The following is an 18663-nucleotide window of genomic DNA, read 5'->3' on the forward strand; positions in this document are numbered from 1 at the left end:
TATTGTTTTGGCAGAGAACTAACAAGCTGGGAATGCAGTACCCTTTACAGGAGTTGTGCTCAAAGCAAAGGTGTTACCAACAAGAAGGAGAAGATCATTTTGTGTTCTCCATTAAAACTGTTTTTATGGTGCTCTCTGTTCTGTTACACATTTTATTAGGATAATAATTTCAGTAAACTACATCTGGCTTTCCTGAGGGTGGCCCCTCATGTTAAACAGGCTGTCTAAAAATATCTCGGGTTTTTTTAATGTTCCTCCTTTTTATCTTCCTTTTGATGGCTTTTCATTTGAATTATTTCCCTTCTTTTTTTTTAAAGATTACATTAGCACGTTTCCCCCTTAATTCTATAATCTTTTCAACTCTAGGTTCCTTTGTACTTTGTGCTTTTATACCCTTTTCTTCTCAAGTCCTTTTCATGTTTCCTCCCTTTTGTTTTTCCCTGGGAGCCTTTATTGTCATTTTATTCTTTATTTTTAGTCTTAAGCTGTACAGTAGGAAGTAATGCTAGGAAAATAAAGAAGGAAAAAGCTGCCTAAGCCAATGTAGTAAAGAACAGTCATATACCGAGCCACAGAACAACTTACAAATGAAGGCACAGTGGTAAAGCCCATATACTTTGGTCTCTGTGGTGCAATACTCATGAAAAATAAAACAGTGACATTTCCTTTAAAAAAAACCCAAAACCAAAAACAACAACAAAAAAAAAAAAATTCAAGCCAATAATCCAATAAAATCCTACACCTGTGTGTGACTATGACTTTGCTATAAAAATGGCCTGGAAATGGACCTCTTCCTGATGAGAATCAGAGCTAAATCCCCCATGCATTGAGATAAATCTATTTTTAAGGCACAGATGTGAGAGAAATTGCCTGGAGACTCCTACCAAGTGATCAGAACCTGACAGTGACTGATTTTGGCTTGTGTGGAAGCTGACTTACTGTTTTATGAGTTAACAACTTATTGTTTAAATGCTTTAATGCTGATTTATGCCGAGATTGCCTGCTTTGTATAAAGAGGTATAAAACCAGCAATCTTTCATATAAATCACATTCCTGATAAAGTCTCTTTTCAATTGAGGAGACAAATATGGCCAATAAATATTGGGAATTTGGCTGATTGTTGCCACTATGAAACTGAACTATCTCTGTGTGCATCAAATCCCTTCCTCCTATTTTACCTTTTCATGCTGCAACTGAAATTGAAGAAAAATGGAAGTTAAAAAGAGGAGACTGAGCAGCAGCTCCCAGGGATGCTGCTGCATGGAGCTGAGTGTTCAGGCAGGCTCCCAGTCTCCCCCATTATGCTGTTGCAAATGGAAGCTGAGGACGCCCAGCACCAGCCCAAAGCACTGGACCGGGCTCTCACCATGTCTAATGTCCTCACCATGGCTGACAGAAAGACCCTTTCTTCTTGCTTTTTGCTTTTCTGTGCCCCCTTATGAATGGCTCCATTGGTGCTGTTGGCTCTCAGCAAGCCCAGAGCCACGGGCAGATCCTGTCTCCACTTCACTGTGGGAAGAACTACTCCTTCACTTCTGCACTCTGGAAAAGCCTTTATACCAGAGCTTATTTCAAAGCTTTTAATGGCATTAAGTATTGTTAAGACATACATGAAAGCAATTCTACTGCTTCAACGTGTCTGGGTGCAAAGCTATAGCTGAAGCTATGAACTGGGAGGAAAGAACAGAATTGGGTTTTGGGTTAAGTCTGTTCAAGCATTTTCTCATAAGTGTTTAAACCACAAAGGTCAGGCAGGTCCTAGATACATCTAAAGCAATAGGCAGCAGGCCTGGACTGGAATTCACCCTCTGGTGTTTGGAAGGGGTCACTCAGCAGCACGTGTAGCCAGCAGGGCAATGTGCAGGTACAGACAGTGAGTGTCTCACCCACAGGCTTGAGCTGCAGCTCCGGCTCAGGCTTGTACCCCCTCCACTGCTCCTCCCTTTTTTACACCAGGCCACTGTGGGAAGCAGAAGGCACAAAATGTCCAAAGAAATGTGTAGATGGCTTCCACTATGGATGTATGGGGAGGATGTGATTAGCCAGCTGCATCCAACTGTTCTATAAATATGTGCCCCCCAGACAAAATTCATAAATAACCATCTAAGTTAAGTTCTTCAGTCAGAAACCCTGGCAGAATGATTCTGTCATAAATTTTTATGGAGACATAACCAGAGATGATGAGTTCTTGGGTTATGATGTTTATTAAAATGTTTATTGGGACCTTGTGGTACAGTAACAAATGGTATCATAAAACAAATTGGGCTGTTTCTAATCAGCAAAACAACACCAAACTGGGATATCTGAGAAAGATACATTTTTTTCTTTCAATTTCCATTCCATGAAAAATTGAAAATATCTTTCTTAAATTCTTCAATCAATTTGAATTAGAGCCCCGTATTAGCAAGGATGCCTTTTCTTATATCCCATATATATTTCACCATCTATGCTATAATTATTTTGGCCTAGTTCAGAGGTGGCATATCCCTGTCTAAAATTTTCAACAGTCAGGGGTTACAAACTCAGAGGGGACCATTGTGAATATTTACTATGCCTTAATGTTTTATTCAGACTGTAACATCCACATTTTTTTTTTATTTGAGCTAGGTGTTTAGAGAGTTAAATTCAACATTTTTGAGGATCATGTGGTTCATCATAAAATCTTGCAGCCCTGCATTCTGTGAGTCATGGTGCCCTGTTCTTTTTGAGATGTAGGTCCATCTTAGCACATCTAGTTCTGAGGACGTCACTGATGTCCTCTGTGTTGGGCTGTCATTTTTCTTCTCTCTGCTTTCCTGTTTTCCTCCTCACAAACCTCTGCTCAGCCTGTCTGCCGAGACTGTAAATTATTTTTTGCAGCAGCTTTCATGGCCAGAGCTTTTGTCAGCTTTTCAGGGTTGGCATCGTGGTGCTGTGGAGCTGGGGCACAGCTGACAGCTCCAACTTGCTCCCTGTGGCTTCTCAGCAAGAGCTTGGGCTGGCAGAGCACGGTCAGAGATAAGACATCAGAGGGGCAATGTAGGAGTACTTTGCTCAGAGGTCAGAAATATTTATGTCAAGTGCACAGGCAAACCCACTGTGCAAGCAGCACCCAGGTGCAGTGCAGGGATTGTGTGGAAGGCACGTGTTGGATGGGGCAGAGATAGCAGGGACAGGAATTGCCAGAATCTGGGGAGACGGGAGAAAAGGAGGTGCACTGAATGGTGCAGAGGTCTGCAAAGTTTCAGTGGTTTTTGGAGGCTCCAGAAGATTTTTTGGTGGTGTTAGGTGGTGGTATAGGTGTGTTGTCTCCTCCCCTCCCTTCTCCCCATGAATCTGTGCCCTCACACAAAGGCATGGGGAAGGTACAGACATGGACAGTGGCCTCGTCACGCGCCTGTCTGTCTGTCCATGCTGGTGAAATCTCCTCCAGCTCCACACCCTGACCCCAACCACAGGGCAGTGGCACATCCAGCTACGTACGGAGGGAGATAGCTGCTCTGAGGGTAGCTCAGGTGGCTCAGACAGCCTATTCCCACTCTTCCAGGAGGAAGGACAGGAAAAAAATGGCATTTGTACCAAAGCTGCAGAAGCCAGGCTGATCACGATTTTATAGCCACCTCCTCTGCCTGTGCCCCAACTTTGCCCAGCTGATCTGAAGGTGAAGGGATGATTTGAAATGACAAACTGTGTATGTGTATCTACACACAATAAGGGATATCTTTTAGCTTTGGAGACTGTCAAGTGACCTGGGAAAATCGCTTTAAATAACATGAGATGTGGAAGCAAATTTGATCTATTTATCAGCATTTAATCAAACTTACTAATATCTGCTTCTGAACATCCACAGATGCAAAATTGAGGTTTAGAATGAGTGGTGGTTTAGGCTGAGTGTATTTGGCCTAAAACAAAAATCATCTTTTCCACAAACAATGCCTTTGAATTTGTGGAAAGAAGGCTCACGCTCACGCTCAGCCCAGCATGAAGGAATGCTGCAGCTGCTGTCACACGCACTGTCACATCTCCAGCCACAGTCTTGCACGAGTACACAGTGCTCATTTTTCAGCCACAACTTCTACAGTTTCCTGCCTAACACAAGCTGTGAAAGGGAATATCTCCCTTTGACATGCAGATTTTCTGTTTACATATGTAACTTTTATCTTGGAGTACAGGAGGTCCATCCCCATCAGAATTTTATAAACCTTGCTAAGATTTTTTTCATTATCATTCTCTTTTAATAGTAGTATGAATAATGCAATGGAGGTAACTACAAGCTTCGTTCAAATTTGTTGCAATATGTACTGTTTACATCATGCAATAGCTATTATAACATAACAAAATTTCCACAATTTTTCTTTCCTATTTTATTTCTAAGAGTCTGGAAGGCATTGCCAATTTCTCATGGGTCGGTGCACTGGCACAGTAGTCCTCAGTGGGGATTTTGCTGGTTAATCCTTGCAGAGATTTGCATGTGGTGACAGGGGCTAATCATGAAAAGGACCACATTGGAGAAAGTCAGGATGCTAAAGTCCTCTTTTTCCCGACACATAACAATTTAGTATTCTTATACTGTTAATATTATTTTGACAATGGAAAGGGATTATCCTGACCTATAGAAAATGGCTGGCTTTCCTTGTGTTGTGTCAGACCAAGCTTCTTTAGCCTCCCTTGTGTTCCACATGCACATTCACCTCCACATCACAAATTTTCTGTTGCAATCCCTACCTGTTTAAGCTTGCCTTTTTCTGTGAGTCAGCCACAGGGTGAAGCTGGGAAGATTTACAGAACTCATGTTGAAACTTGGATAGAAGTTAGAACCTTGTAACTGAGCAGAGAGGTCAATGCCATCAACCTCTCTGTAGAGGAGATGTTTTATTTTTCTTAATTTAGACAACACAGAAGTCAGCTAGGAGGCTCAGACCTGACTCAGAGATACCATGCGAATATGTGATTAAAAGCCAAAATTTGATAATAGTTTTTTTCAGCAATGCAGAAAGAAAGACCTGGGAAATCATAGCAACATTTGCCCATGTTATTCTCTAAATATTTCCTTGCTATTCCAATTCAGTCACACCCATAATTGATTTCCCTGTCCAACAAAAGACAAAACTGGCCTTTTTTCATAAAATGGAGGCAGGGGAGGGAAGGCAGGTACAAAAACAAGAAAAGGACATAGCTGTGCTCTGAGACAAAAGATGGGGCAGGCCAGAGCTTGCAGAGGAAATGGAGAGCTGGGGATGTGGCAAGGGGCCACCAGGTGTAGGTGGCATGGGGAGAGCCAGAGCGAGACAGACAGGACTGAACAGCAATGTTTGAGAAGGTCTGGAGGGGAGGAAGTGTAATCAGTGTTAATTAATTATGCTGTGTTTATTTTTACTCTGTTATTCAGTGCCCCAGGTGCTTTACTGGTGGAGAGGGAGGGCACACTAATAAATTGGTATTGTTGCTTATTATTGTGTACTAATTTGTAGCAGCAGTTTGTGGGCTTTTTTTTTTTTTAAGCAAGTCAATAAAGATAATATTCCTCAAAGGTATTTTCCAGATAAGAAGGCAGTTTATCAGTACTCCCAAATTTCATCCAGCTGTCATTAAGTGTGTCTCCTCTGCTTGTGAAGGGCTTTGTAGCTGGGTCAGGGCTGCTGGAGCCGGCTGCAAGGTTGCTAAGGGAACCGCTCTGTCCTGAGATTCTTCTTACGCATCAAACTTTCATCTTGAAAAATTTCTGTAGGCAAATCACTGTGAGATGAATGCTAATATGCTACACAACTGGGACAAGTGGGCTGAGGTATCTGGAAGGACTGAATCACATTTGTTTGATTTCATTTTCATATTAGGTGTGTGCACAGTTGCATATCCAAGAGGTCATGAATATATGGTATTACAAATGCATTTGTACTTCTGATATAGTGTACCACAGGGATTGTTTTCAATAATATTTGAGTTGGGGGGGGTGGGGCAGGGCACCTAGAGTTTAATGGAAGGTGTCACACAAAAAAAAAGTCAATATAAAGGTTAAAAGAACAACCTTAATTTTGATGGGTTTTGGATCAAGCTGAAGTGCAGTCTCACTAACTCAGGGGGTAACAGTCACTCAGAAAAGCAGTACAGGTAGAACTGCACAGCTCTTGGAGCTGAAAACTTTTGGACATGAATTTGAAACAAACTTGTCCTTGAGAAAAAGGCAGTAAGCCCTTTCATGTGTGCAGAGGAGATGGCATGTCTCTTTTTCAGGTCTCACCTTACCAGAGAGGTCCATAGGTAGACTAGTGCACTGCACACCATTTATCTGCCTCAAAAAGTAGAAGGGTTGAGTCAACCCTGTTGGAATTTAAACCTTTTTTTCCAGGGCGTCTGGATATTTCAAAGTGGATTCTGAGACTACTAAGTCAACCCCTCTGGCTCAGTTCATTATACAGTGGAGCAGCTTATAGTGAACTCTGACCTACAGTGAAACTGTTGAAAGTGAAAATCCAGAACAGCTCCAAAGATGGTGCTGGCTTCTGGTAAGACTATAACTGGTTTATAGTCTATAACAAGCACAAAAGTTGCAGGACTTAGTGCATTTTAACTATTCTTTGCTTCAATCCTTTTAACACAACATTCAGATTTTTATCTTAAATTAGTCTTGCATTGAAATGACTTATCTATGACATGGGATACAGTCCATCAAGAGAGGACCATTATTCCCTTTTAGTCTCAGAAGCTCGCTTGCATTTCCAGCAAGATAATGGGCTGATTTAAATCCAGTAAAAAATTAAAAATTAAATGTTTAAAAAGAATCCTTGTCAATCAAGATCACTAGCCCTAAAGAATACAGGTTTGACAGACTAATATAAATTGCTCAGCTCTGCAATTTCCAAGGCTGCACAGAAATCTGCTACAGCAAAGTCCTGTGTTTGGGCTGAGGAGTCTGAGATTGATGCAGTTCATAAAGACAAACAGGTAACTTTCAAAGGCTGACTTCCATCAGCCTTCAGCAGATTGTAAGAAGTAAGTTTTGACCTATATCAGGATTAAGACCTGCAGCATTCCAAATTGGAGTAAATTAAACTTTGTTTTATATCACCTGTCTCCAGTGAAAAAGGAAGTTTACAGGCAGAGTCTGGGCATATGCCTTCACATATGGAAATGGGCGGCACTGGAAGAAAGGATTAAGCAATTGTTTAAAAAACATGGTTCTTTCAAATTGTTTAATTCGTAAAAGTGGCCTTGTTGTTGAATCACGATAATCTATGGATATAACAGTTGAAAGGTTTGTAGGGGAAGATAATACCTTTTATTAGACCCAGTACATAGCTGGACAAAGCAGACAGCCTTTCAGGTATGAGAGCCATTTTTCTAAGCTGAAATAAATGCAGTCTCTTCAGTGTTAAAGGCAACAGTGGTCTGAGGTTAACCTGATTATGTTAAATAGTTAGACTATTTGGGCAAGAAAGTGGAGGGTACCTGAGGAGCATATGGGTAGTGTGAGCAATGAAAAAGCTGGTAAGGTCATTAGCTTCTGGTGGGCAAAAAGAGAAAAAGACAGGTAATTCATTGCCTGTGAAAGATAGACTGGCTTAGGGAGGGAATTACAATGTGCTATAAATCCAATCTCTCCATTTAATCTGTAATTTTTAGTGTCCAGCTGGGGTGCGCATTTTCCTACACTCCTCTTCAGAAGGTGCTTTGCACATCTCCCTGGATGGTTAAGCCTGAGCAGGCACAGATGAAACTGCTACTTTGTGAAAGAAAGGAAAAAACCAAAATAAAACCCTAAGCTCCAGCTAACTGGAAGCTCCTGTCATTTACTGTTCATCTCTGTGAGTTTTTCCAGTGTGTGGTTATTGCACTTTTACTGCCATGGAAACAGCCTGGTAGCTGCCTCACTGGACAGTGCATAGTGTGTTCTGGGATGTGTTTGTGCAGGAATCAGAGGTTGTGATGCTTCTGTAGTGGTGCATTTAACATCGTGGGCATGGGGATATACTGGCAGGTCTCACATGTGTTGCTCAGATGAAGCATGGCTCACAGAGCCATAGGAATTTTGATTGGAAGAGTGCTCAATTGGTCCAAAGTCCTGCTTAAGCAGGTGTATGGCAAGCATCAAATCACAATTTGTAGCTCTGTCGAGCTAAGCAAGCATTGAAAACTTGCAAAGACAGAGATTCAACATCTCTCTGGGAAGCCTGTTCCACTGTTGTCCTATGCTTCTAATGAATGTTATTCCTGATGTCCACTCTGAATCTTTAAATGTGTGACTTGTGGCCATTGCATGTTTTTATAGCATCTGCTGTCTGCTAGAGGATTGCGGAAATTCCTCTTCAAGCTGTTGTAGACTACTCTTGGATTCTGCCTCTATGGGTCCTCTTTAGCAGACTAAACAAACTCAGTTCCTTCAATCTTTTTTATTGGCCATATGCCACAGGCTCAGGGTTGTCATGGTGCACTCCACCAAACCTTCCACAGCTTTTAGGAGGTGCATTCTGCATCATCTTCCCTTTTGCTGATGAAGATACTGGACAGTATCAGCCTCATTATCAAACATTTGAGCACTCTGCTGGCTGCTGTCTTGACCATGAGACATTGATTGCTATCTTTTCAGCCCAGTGGCTCAGACAATCTTCAGCTCATTTAGGAGTCCATTTGTCCAGCCTATTCTTCCTCAGCTTCCAGACAGGAAGGATACAAGCCCACATGAACAACTCAGTATCCACGTCACCGGTTCTTTCATCACAGACAGGAATCAAGCTGTCTAAAAACAGAATCATAAAAACATTGGAGGGTTTTTGTTGGAAGTGGACTCAAGATTGTACTGTCTAGGATCCTGCTCAAGGCAGGGCTGACTTCAAAAGTGAGTTTAGGGAGCCTAACTGAGCTTTAAATATGTCTGATTATTCCAGTGATCAAAATTGCTATTTCTATAGCATGCACTTTTGCCAGGCATTTTCAAGAAGTCTTTGCCTTCCTTATACTAACCTTTCAGGCGGTAGAAAACAACAATCAGTCTTCCCTGTAGCCTTTTATTCTCTGTGCCACAATCCTCCCAGTCATCCTGGAGACCCCCAAGACACACTTTAACATGTCAGGGGTTTTTTTAAACTATGGATGTAGGCACGGTCAAACTGGTGTTCTAGATGTGACCTCACATGTGTCAAAAAGAGGAAATAATCACAATTCCACCCACACCCTGCTACCTGTGATCTTTTAATACAGTCCACTCCTCAGTCCAAGTTCAGAGCTGTGATTTGCTCTGATAAATCTGTTGATTGCTCCTCATTGCTACCTGTCATTGCTGTGTTCAGAAATGGATGTGCTCTGTTATTTTTCTAAGGATTGAAGTGAGGCTGATCAGCCTGCAGTTATCTAGATCCTGCTTCTTGCCTTTCTTAAAGCTGGGGGTGACATCAGCCCAGTCATCTGGGATCCTCCCCAAAAACTTTTTCAAAAATTATCACAAGCCTCACAAGCATATCGGCCATATCTTTCAGCACCTGCTGAGGAGTCCCATCCAGACCTACAGATTTTAATACACTGTTGACTTCCCATATAGCATTGGTGGGTGCAGACATCTGGGAGCAGGTTTTCCCTGACAAACAGCCATTGAGCAGCCTTTTCCATACTTTCCATCACTAGGTTTTCTTCCATTCAGAAATGGACTCACTCTTTCTCTGAGTTTCTTTTCACTTCTGACATGCTTGTAAAATCACATCTTGTTAGTTTTTATGTTCCTGTCCAGTCTTAAATCCAGCTGGGCTTTAGTCTTTCTGGTTTTGTCCCAACACGTCTGAGCAGTACTTTTATACTTTTCCTTTGTTGTTTGCCCTTGTTTTCACTTCTTATGTGCTTTGCATTTTAGTTCATTAAGAAGCTCCTTGCTTAGCCAAGTGGACCTCCTGCCAAATTTCCCAGTCATGCTGAACAATGCCCTGAACCACTGGTGCATGTTGAACTTCAGGAAATTTTCTTTGGGCAATGAACTGAGGGAGACTGGAGGGGGTAGAGAGTGTGAGAGGGAATGTGCTGCCAATTTATTTTCCAATAAAGGAAATAGATGCCAACTTTCTTCAAGTGTGGATGAGAATTCAGAGTTATTTTCAAGGCTGGGGTGTAACACAGGTAGCTGCATACAATCGAGGGGATTTTTTTAAATAAAGACACTTTGTATATGGTAGTGTTGTGGTTTGCTTACATGTGGGGTACATTTTCACAGAATTGCCTTACAGGCTATGATCCTTTTTTTGGAGCTCTGGAGAAAGGGTGGGTTGGGTAGATGTAATATTTCCTCAAAGCTAATACACTGCATTTCAGGTTCTGAGTGCATACCCCAACATTTTTGTTTTAAGTTATTGATTGGTGGATAAATTATTGCAGAGGTGGGTGCACTGGTCTTGGTTTTGTGTGTATTCCATCTGTTCTTTATGCTGCTGCTTGTGACCAGGAAATTAGTGTTTTACAGAAAGTGATTAATGAAGCTGTGGTGGAAATCAATAGGTATTTTAAGTTTTCAGTCCAAGTGATGAAGTTTTCTTAGATTTGTTGGTAGCTATTTAGAATCTCTTTTTCATGGTGACCCCTACAGCATATTGGGGAGCACACTGTTCTTCCAGCTGTGAAAATGTCTGAAGAAATGTGTGCTACTGACGGCAAAGTTAGAGGGGCTAAGGGTAAAATGCATGAGCTGATCTTGGTGCCTGGTATTACCTCTCTCCACAATGCTCTCCTTCCTGTCAGCATCTTTCTCGTACTTGAGACTGTAAAGCAGGATCCAGGACTTAGCTGTGGTCCCACTGGTACTAAGTGTGGGGAGACAACAGCTTCCCTTCCCTTGCTACTACAGCCTGTGCATGGCTGGTTTTTGAGGGCTCACTGCTGAATCAAGTTCAACTTCTTCTTCACCAAAGTCCACAATTCCCTCCAGCAAATCTTTCCAGTAAAAAATGAGGCTGAAAAAAGAGAATTTAGCACTTCAGTCTTTACCATGCCCCCTTGACACGAGGTTTCCTGTTACACTGAGCCATGAGGCCCCCAGTTTCCTTTATTTGGTTTGTTTGGGGTTTTTTTCCTACCAAATTACATCTATCTGCCCTTCACATCCCCTGATAATTTCAGCTCCCATTGAATTTTCTTAATTCCATCCTGCAGGCTCAGGCAATGTCTACCTATTACCCAGGGAAGATGTTCCTATTTCTTCCTTCCACACCCTTATCTGTTTCACTTAATCAAGAGTTTCCTGCTCATTCATGCTGGTCACCTCCTTATTTGCTTGACTTGCTGCTAGTCTAGAGACAAAATATGAAAGAGAACTTCTGTTCAGAAGAAATTTAGCGTCTAAATTTTATAAATTCAGGCTTCAAGCAAGAAAAATTTATTCTAAGAATTTTCTTTTTGTTTTCAATTTATTTGATCAAAACAATATTAATGATCTCTACTAAAACAAACTCTCTTTCTACAAAAAGATGCAGCATGGAACTAAAAATCAGCCAAGAAGGCAACAGGGACTCTCTTCAGAATGTTTTTGAGTGAAGACATCCAAAGTTGAAAAACACTTTCTATAACTCTTAAAAAAATTGGTGTGGGAGAAACAGCTATTCTAGGTCTCTTACTTAGGCAGGTTCTGAAAAGTCTGCTGAGACATGTTTTATTTACCCTTGCAGTTTCTTTCCCTTTTATTTAAACATAAATTTTATATTTTGAGTCTCAGTGGCTTGTGAAGATATTTAAAGCATATTCTGGTTTCACACCTAAAATAATACTCATGACATTGTACGTAAGACTTGATTTTGAACAGTAAATCTCCTAGAAATTAAGTAATCAGTGTAAAAAAAAAAAATTAAAGTACCTGAAAAATCGGTTAAGAATGTGCTTGTACCTACAGCTAAATACAAGCAGAATAGAGTCGTGCCCCAGCTCTTCAGTGATGCCATCCCACACCCTTTGTTCAGGATCAGGTTGAAGAATGGTGAAAACAGTCCCTGAGGCAATTCACAGGTGTCTCATCACCTGCATATGCAAAAGTGTGATCTGTCTTATGGAAGTGAGAATGGTTCTCTGGTCTAAACCAAAATACTTTTTTTTTCCCATTCTTTAGAAATTTGTAAACTTCTTGGGGGAGAGGGAGAATGGGTGATGTGGTTTTTTAAAGTTTATAGTTCAATGTCTCTTCTGCTTTAAAGAAAACACTATGAGGGAATGTCAGCTCAGGCTAAAAAAGCTAACAGCCAAAAGGAGAAACCTGTGTCTTGGGTGAGGACCTTGTAGACCATGTTAGCAATACAGAGAGCCCTTGTATAGCAAGAGACTGGATTTAATTTTAGTCTGCACTATCAATGTTTCTACTTCTACTGTTTTCTGTCCTCTTGGTTGGAGAGAAATTATGTACAAAATGAAACACACATCTGCAAAACAGGAAAAAACCAAAGGAAAAACCCAGACATGTCCAGGACTGACTGAGGACAAAAAAAAAAATCTTCTAATCTGTCATTAATTATTCAATTTCCATGTTTGTTACAGATGAGTGACTAATATCCTTCACTTTTGATAGGAGTATAATATAAAGAAATGTATTGAGAGTATGGAGACAAATGGAAAAGGAAAAGGTTTCACAGATTTGTCTGGATTTCATTTCAGTCTGCATTAACAATATTTCTACCTCCACTGTTTTTCTGTTCTCTTGACTTAGTGATATCCTTTCCTTACTACTAACTTTCTCCTCCAATCTGAGGGCTACATGAATCTTCCCAGTCCTGTCACAAAAGTGCTGCTGGTACAAGTAAATGTCCACTCACTTCATGTAATACCACAAAGTGATTTTACCCCCATTACACCTACACTGCTTTGGAACAGAGTAGAAATTGTTCGAGTATTTCAAGGTTAAGCAAGCAGCGGTTTTCTGGCGAGAAACTTAAGTTCAGATTTCAATAACCATTTCCTTTTTGTGTTGACTGCCAAAACTATAACAAAGCCAAAACTTTGAAGAGAGCAGAACAGATGGCATATGGGTTTGCAGATCTCTGCTATGATGCTGGTCCTAGTTGATGCCAAACTGTTGTGCCTTAATTGTCAAATGTGGCTACCTTGCAGAGAGGATATATGCTGAGAAGCAGACCTTGATGGGAACGAAAAATGAAGGCAAAGCATCTTCTCAACCAGAAGTCATCTGGCTCCATTTTGCATTCTGCAAATTAACACCTCAGTGTCTATCATTACAAATCTGGGGAGTGACTTGGTCCCACTAAAGTGTTCTCAAGCAGTTAACTACAAAATATTGCTGGCACCAGTTGAAAAGTCCCTGAAATCAGCTAATTGCTTTACTCCCTTGCTGTGAGCTCCATGGGTTGTTCTGCTTCTCACACCATCCATCTATTTTGGTCTTGCAAGCCTCAGCCTGCTCACCTGCACTGCTGCAGGGAGGTCAGAGTGCACACAGAAAACCTCATTCAGCCCCAAAATCTTCCATTAAAGTCTGCATGACACTCTTACAGATGAGCCTGTTGCAGACCACTTACCGACAGGACAAATGCAAGGAAGTCCTTGCTAGCAGTGGGGTAAGTGCTTCTGGGATGCTTCTGGATCAGACTTTTTGGCAGCCCAGATGGCTTGCAGTAGGATAGAAGTAGAAAAAGCACTGAGATTCTTAGCAATGAGCAATAATGAAACAACCCTTCCCAAGTATTAAGTGACAGAACAAAAGGATATGGCCTCAAGTAACACCAGAGGAGGTTCAGATTGGATGTTTGGAAAAACTTCTTCACTGAAAGGGCTGTCAAGCATTGGAACAGGCTGCTCAGGAAAGTGGTGGATTTATCATCCCTGGAGGTATTTTGAAGGTAAGAAGATGCCGTGCTTAGAGGCATGGTTTAGTGGTGGGCTTGGTCACAATGGGTAACACTTGGACTCAATGACCTTAAGGGTCTTTTCTAACCTAAATGATTCCATAATTTTATGAATATACATGAGGGCCCTTGGAGGCACCACAGTGCCTGCAGGAAGAACATGGATGGTCATCTCTACCATGCTGTGTTGACTGTCAACTGAAATCATACAAGTGCCTGCCTGAAAACATCACCACATACCCAAGAGTGCTGAAAATCTGCCAGTGCCTCCATTTTAACTCAGAGTTACCTGAGAGCCTAAACAGAAGTTTCCAAAGGTACTAAAAATACCATGTGTTAAGAGAAATAAACCCCCACTTCAGGGCCATTGCACTGTGAAATAATCCAGCCTTACTCCTCAAGGAGGCCCCAGCAGATCTGCTGTGGTCTCGGCTCTCGCTCTTCCCTTGCCTGTGATGAGCTCAACTACACTTGCAGCTGTACCCACCCTTGGCACAGCAGCTGGTGCAGAACCTTCCCTGGAGGGGGGCTCTTCAGGAAATGTTAGGAGCCACCTCTGTTCCCATTCAGCCACAAAGCTCTCTCTGAGAGCTCCTCTGGGGCTGTGCACTTAAAACTTGATCGCTCCACTTGGCACTGCTTCTCTCTCCTTCATGCCTCTCCAGCCATCCCTGCTCCTCGTGAAGAGATTCTTGCACAGCAAATTTCTCTCCCCACACATACACAAGGCACGTGGTTTTATTCTGGCTGATGCAGCAGAGGTGACATTGTGTTCAGGCCCTGCTCAAGACAGCTTAGCTACTCCTCACAGCTATCGTCAGTGAACACTAATGTTTACAGCCACATGATAATGCTAAGGAACAACTGTTCTGCTTCTTCTCATTTCTGTTTAAAAATAAAAATAAATAATAAGATCAAGTAAGTAGAATGCAAAAACTTATCCCTGCAGTTCAACAGAGAATCATTAAGGTTGGAAGGGGCCTCTAAGGGCATGGAACCCAGCTGTTGTCCCTGCACCACTGTGTTCACCACTAAACCTTGTCTAGATATTTTTGGGTGATACCTTCACTTCTCTGTGCCTTTAAAATTCTTCAAAAGGACAGAATTTGACTTTCCAAATTGACTGAGCCCTTCTACAGGTCTCCTATTCCTGCTTTTTCTAGTACTCAATAAATATACTAAGACTGTAACAACCACAATACTTCCCTATAAAAATGCTCATGACTTTGTGCACCACAATTCACAACGTCGTTGCTTATCTACCAACAACTGCAGTACAGAACATATCAAAATTGTATGGTAAATCAAAAATTGTAATGAATGACCAGTAGCACTCTCACACTGACTACATGTGTGCTCCTCTTAAAAGTTTATCATATACTCAGTCCCTATGTAGACAGCTGTGCCTTCCTGGTTAAATTAATACAAAGACTGCTCATTTCCATCTCTAAAATAACACAGGAAGCAAATTAAAAGGTAGGATAATCCTCTCTGTTAAAGAATTTGTCGACATAAGAAGCAATACCACATTGCACAGCCTCGCTAAGGTTCTGTATATCTACCTTCACAAAAGAAGCAAAAAATAATCTAATTACCTCCCAATTAAAATAACAATAAATGTTCTTATTAAAGTTTTACAATTACCAAATTTTCTGTACCTTGGACTGTTCTCTGCCTTTCAGTGTTTGGCATGACTGACACCTTGGATATTGATAAAACATCATCTTTTAGAAAAACCTTTACAGATAGAGTAAATGCATGCCAGATTTTGAGATCTTTTATTTGACTTTCACTAATCTGGTTTCCTTTTAAATAGGATTTTTAAAACCCACATCAGAGTATATTAATGAAGGAAATCCAAAATTGCTTTTCAAGCTTGTATGTCAATCCAGGCAAGAGATAATTGCTTTCTGCACAAATTTCAGAGACCATTGCTCAGTGGCAATGAGTGGACATTCAGAAGAACTATCTTAAACATGCAGGCAAAGGAAAACCAACACCATGCCAGCAGTGCTCTTAGGGACTGAGAGGTGAAGCAGAATCCTCAAGGCCCAGCTCTGTCTGATCTGTCAGAGGAGAATGCCAGGGGAAAACACAGAACTTAACTTAAAAAGTATATTATTTAAACCTCATTCTCATAAAATGGGTGTCACTGTTCTTACAGGCTAAAAAGTGGTGCAAGTATAGTGGGCCACTGAGCTAAAAAAGCAGTACAAATGAATTTCCATAATCTCAGCCAGTAAAATCCTGCAGCTGAAAATATCTTAGTCCTGCAAAGCATTAGGCTACCTTTGATATAGGTATCATGTATCTGTTGAATGAATTGGTACTTCAAAAATACATTTTTAATGTAGAAAAATGACAGGCAGGACGTGGAGATAAGGGAAAACATAAGGATTAATTTTGTGTTATTTCACTTTCTTTTCATTTGCCCTTTGTCTGCCATTCTTCTCCTTCTCAAGGATTTGGGCACTAAAAGCCAGTGTAGTGATTAAGACTATTTTTGTGTGGTTTGTATAATTTTTTTTCTCCCCTCTATAATCTGTATGTCTCACAGACAATGCTTGAATCCCAAGCAATTACTTCAGTATTGCTTTATCATATGTGTCAATAGGGTTTAATCCACTGCCATTCGTTGAACTGCTGAATCTGGGCTTGGGAAAAAATTATCTTTTGTAAAACATATGCACCAAACAGCAATGATAACCAAAACTCCCCTAATCAAATATTCCCCTATGGTCCTTTTGGAGCTTCTGTTCCTCAAGCTTCACAAGTCTTTTGCTTTGAGTCGTTCCTGCAGCCCACCCTAGTTTAAAGCTTCTGTATAACACAGAAGATACTCCATAACACATTTGTGCTGCTGCAAGGTACTCTGATTTCTTATTAGAGCACCTGCAGATCCCTAAATCTGCTGTCACAAATGCCCAATGAGTAAATGAGGGTTTTGCAGAATTTAAGATGCATTTCTAAAAACACAAATGGGTATCTAGTGGGATTTTCAAATCCCCATCATCACCTAGATTTCTCAATCGTAAAATCCCATCGATTTTACAATTTTGTCTGCATTTTCAAAAGATAGTTTTAACTCTTTTTCAGGCCTTCAGGATCAAGCTGGTACACAAACTAAAAACAAAGAGAGATATTAAAATTTATTTTTGCAAAGTTGATGATGTTTGAAATCTGGAAGTTCTATTTAGGCACTGTTAAAGATGGAAAAGCCCTCCCTCAATTAAGCCACATTGTTTACCTAATAAATAAACTATGACTTCTGGTTTTAGAAGAAATTTCTATTTTCTTACAGTTTCTCATAATATATAAGTTTCTGCAGAGTTACTGCATCATTCATTCAAACTCACATAAAACAATAAAAGAAAACATAAGTACATAAATAATCAGAACAGTGCTTATTAAATCATAGACATTGTCCATCTGCTGATGGCAAAGAGCTGATGTAACTTGATACAGCCTGGAGGCTGTACTTGGCATATATCATGAGACATCTACATTCTGAAAATATGTAGAACTGATATAAACCAAGAGAAACAGAGCCATTAATAATTTTTTGCAGATTAGGATAATATAAAATGCACAGTAAATGCGCAGATTTTCATAAAGTCTCACAACAGTTCATAACCAACTCGAACTGCTGTCTCCTGGTTACTGAAGCAGGCAGGAGGCTGAATATTCTTTGGGCCACCAGACATGCACAACCATAATTGCTCTTTTTGTAGCATGTCAGGATCACACCTGGAAAGGTCTGGTACTTCACCAATGAATAGCAACCACCCCATTTTATTTTGTACAGAAAATGGTTTTGGGTTTCAGTTGACAGATCTTTCCTTTGACATCTCTTGGTGCCAGCCCCTTTTTCCTCTCCAGCCATTCAGTGGATTTTGGTAGTAACCAAGCACTAAATGAAAGAGATTATTACAATCAAGCATAAAATATCAATGCAATTGAGCATAGCAGTCTAATATCACTCCTGCCTTCAAACATACCAAATATATGCAATATTTAAGACTGAAATTCTTCTTTTTATCTTAGTTTCTCCAGGAAATGAGGAAATATATTTGCAAATACACTGCATCTTCAGATACATTTCCTTCTCTCTCTCTCCAAACCATTTTGAACCCCAAAGATCAAATTTATTTAATAATAATCATATCTAATATGGTGGTCTGAAAACATTCAGCTTTGGCTTTGGTAAGAAAGATTTCACCATAGACTTCACTCTACTGATTGCATGGAACCCTCCTCTTCCTACAGACAGGAGCAACCCCACAGCTAAGGCTACTTCCCAGCCCTCTATCAGCATGCCACAGGACCAGAGCTTACCTGAAACCTCCCCTTTCCAAGGGATTTGGATCACTCATAGAAGTGGAAAGATTTCACTGAGATCTACCATGGGAATTTTGTTTTCAACAGGCAATTTTCATTTTCTGAAAATTTCAAACAAGTGAAAAGATCAGTGTGTATTTTCTGCCAAAAGAATGCAAAGCACATAATCAGAACAATCAAGACAGTGTAGAAAACATTGTAATATTAGGTATATTACTCCCACGCCTCCAGGAGCACGATTTTATTTTAAATATGGCATTGCAAAGTATGTATAGAGAAGCTAATCCCTAATATTTCTTTTACCTCTTGACTGGTCCTTGCATCACCTTTCACTGATCCTTGCACCATCACATGATGGAGGGCAGCAAATTACATCCACCAACAGTCAACTCCAGATGCTAACAGCTACTAATTAGGGAGAGAGGGAGAACGCTGCTTTGCTACCTGTTGCCATAGCATTTAATAGACTGCTCCCTCAAACCCCAGTTTCCCATCCCTCCTGGCCCACAGGTGCCATTAGTAGAGAATAATG

The 18663-nt window shown here is 40.7% G+C and overlaps 1 long non-coding RNA gene across 1 annotated transcript; it reads right to left on the bottom strand.

Moving 5' to 3' along the window:
• Positions 1 to 9194: 9194 nt before the first annotated feature.
• On the bottom strand, positions 9195 to 18570 carry LOC135457205 (uncharacterized). The gene is made up of 3 exons (XR_010442681.1): positions 18435 to 18570; positions 18129 to 18232; positions 9195 to 10904 (listed from the first exon to the last, which is right to left on the bottom strand). It is a non-coding gene; the product is annotated as an uncharacterized LOC135457205 (long non-coding RNA).
• Positions 18571 to 18663: the final 93 nt, after the last annotated feature.

The sequence above is a fragment of the Zonotrichia leucophrys genome, chromosome 1A (genome assembly GCF_028769735.1).
Source record: "Zonotrichia leucophrys gambelii isolate GWCS_2022_RI chromosome 1A, RI_Zleu_2.0, whole genome shotgun sequence".
In the NCBI taxonomy this organism is placed as follows: domain Eukaryota; kingdom Metazoa; phylum Chordata; class Aves; order Passeriformes; family Passerellidae; genus Zonotrichia; species Zonotrichia leucophrys.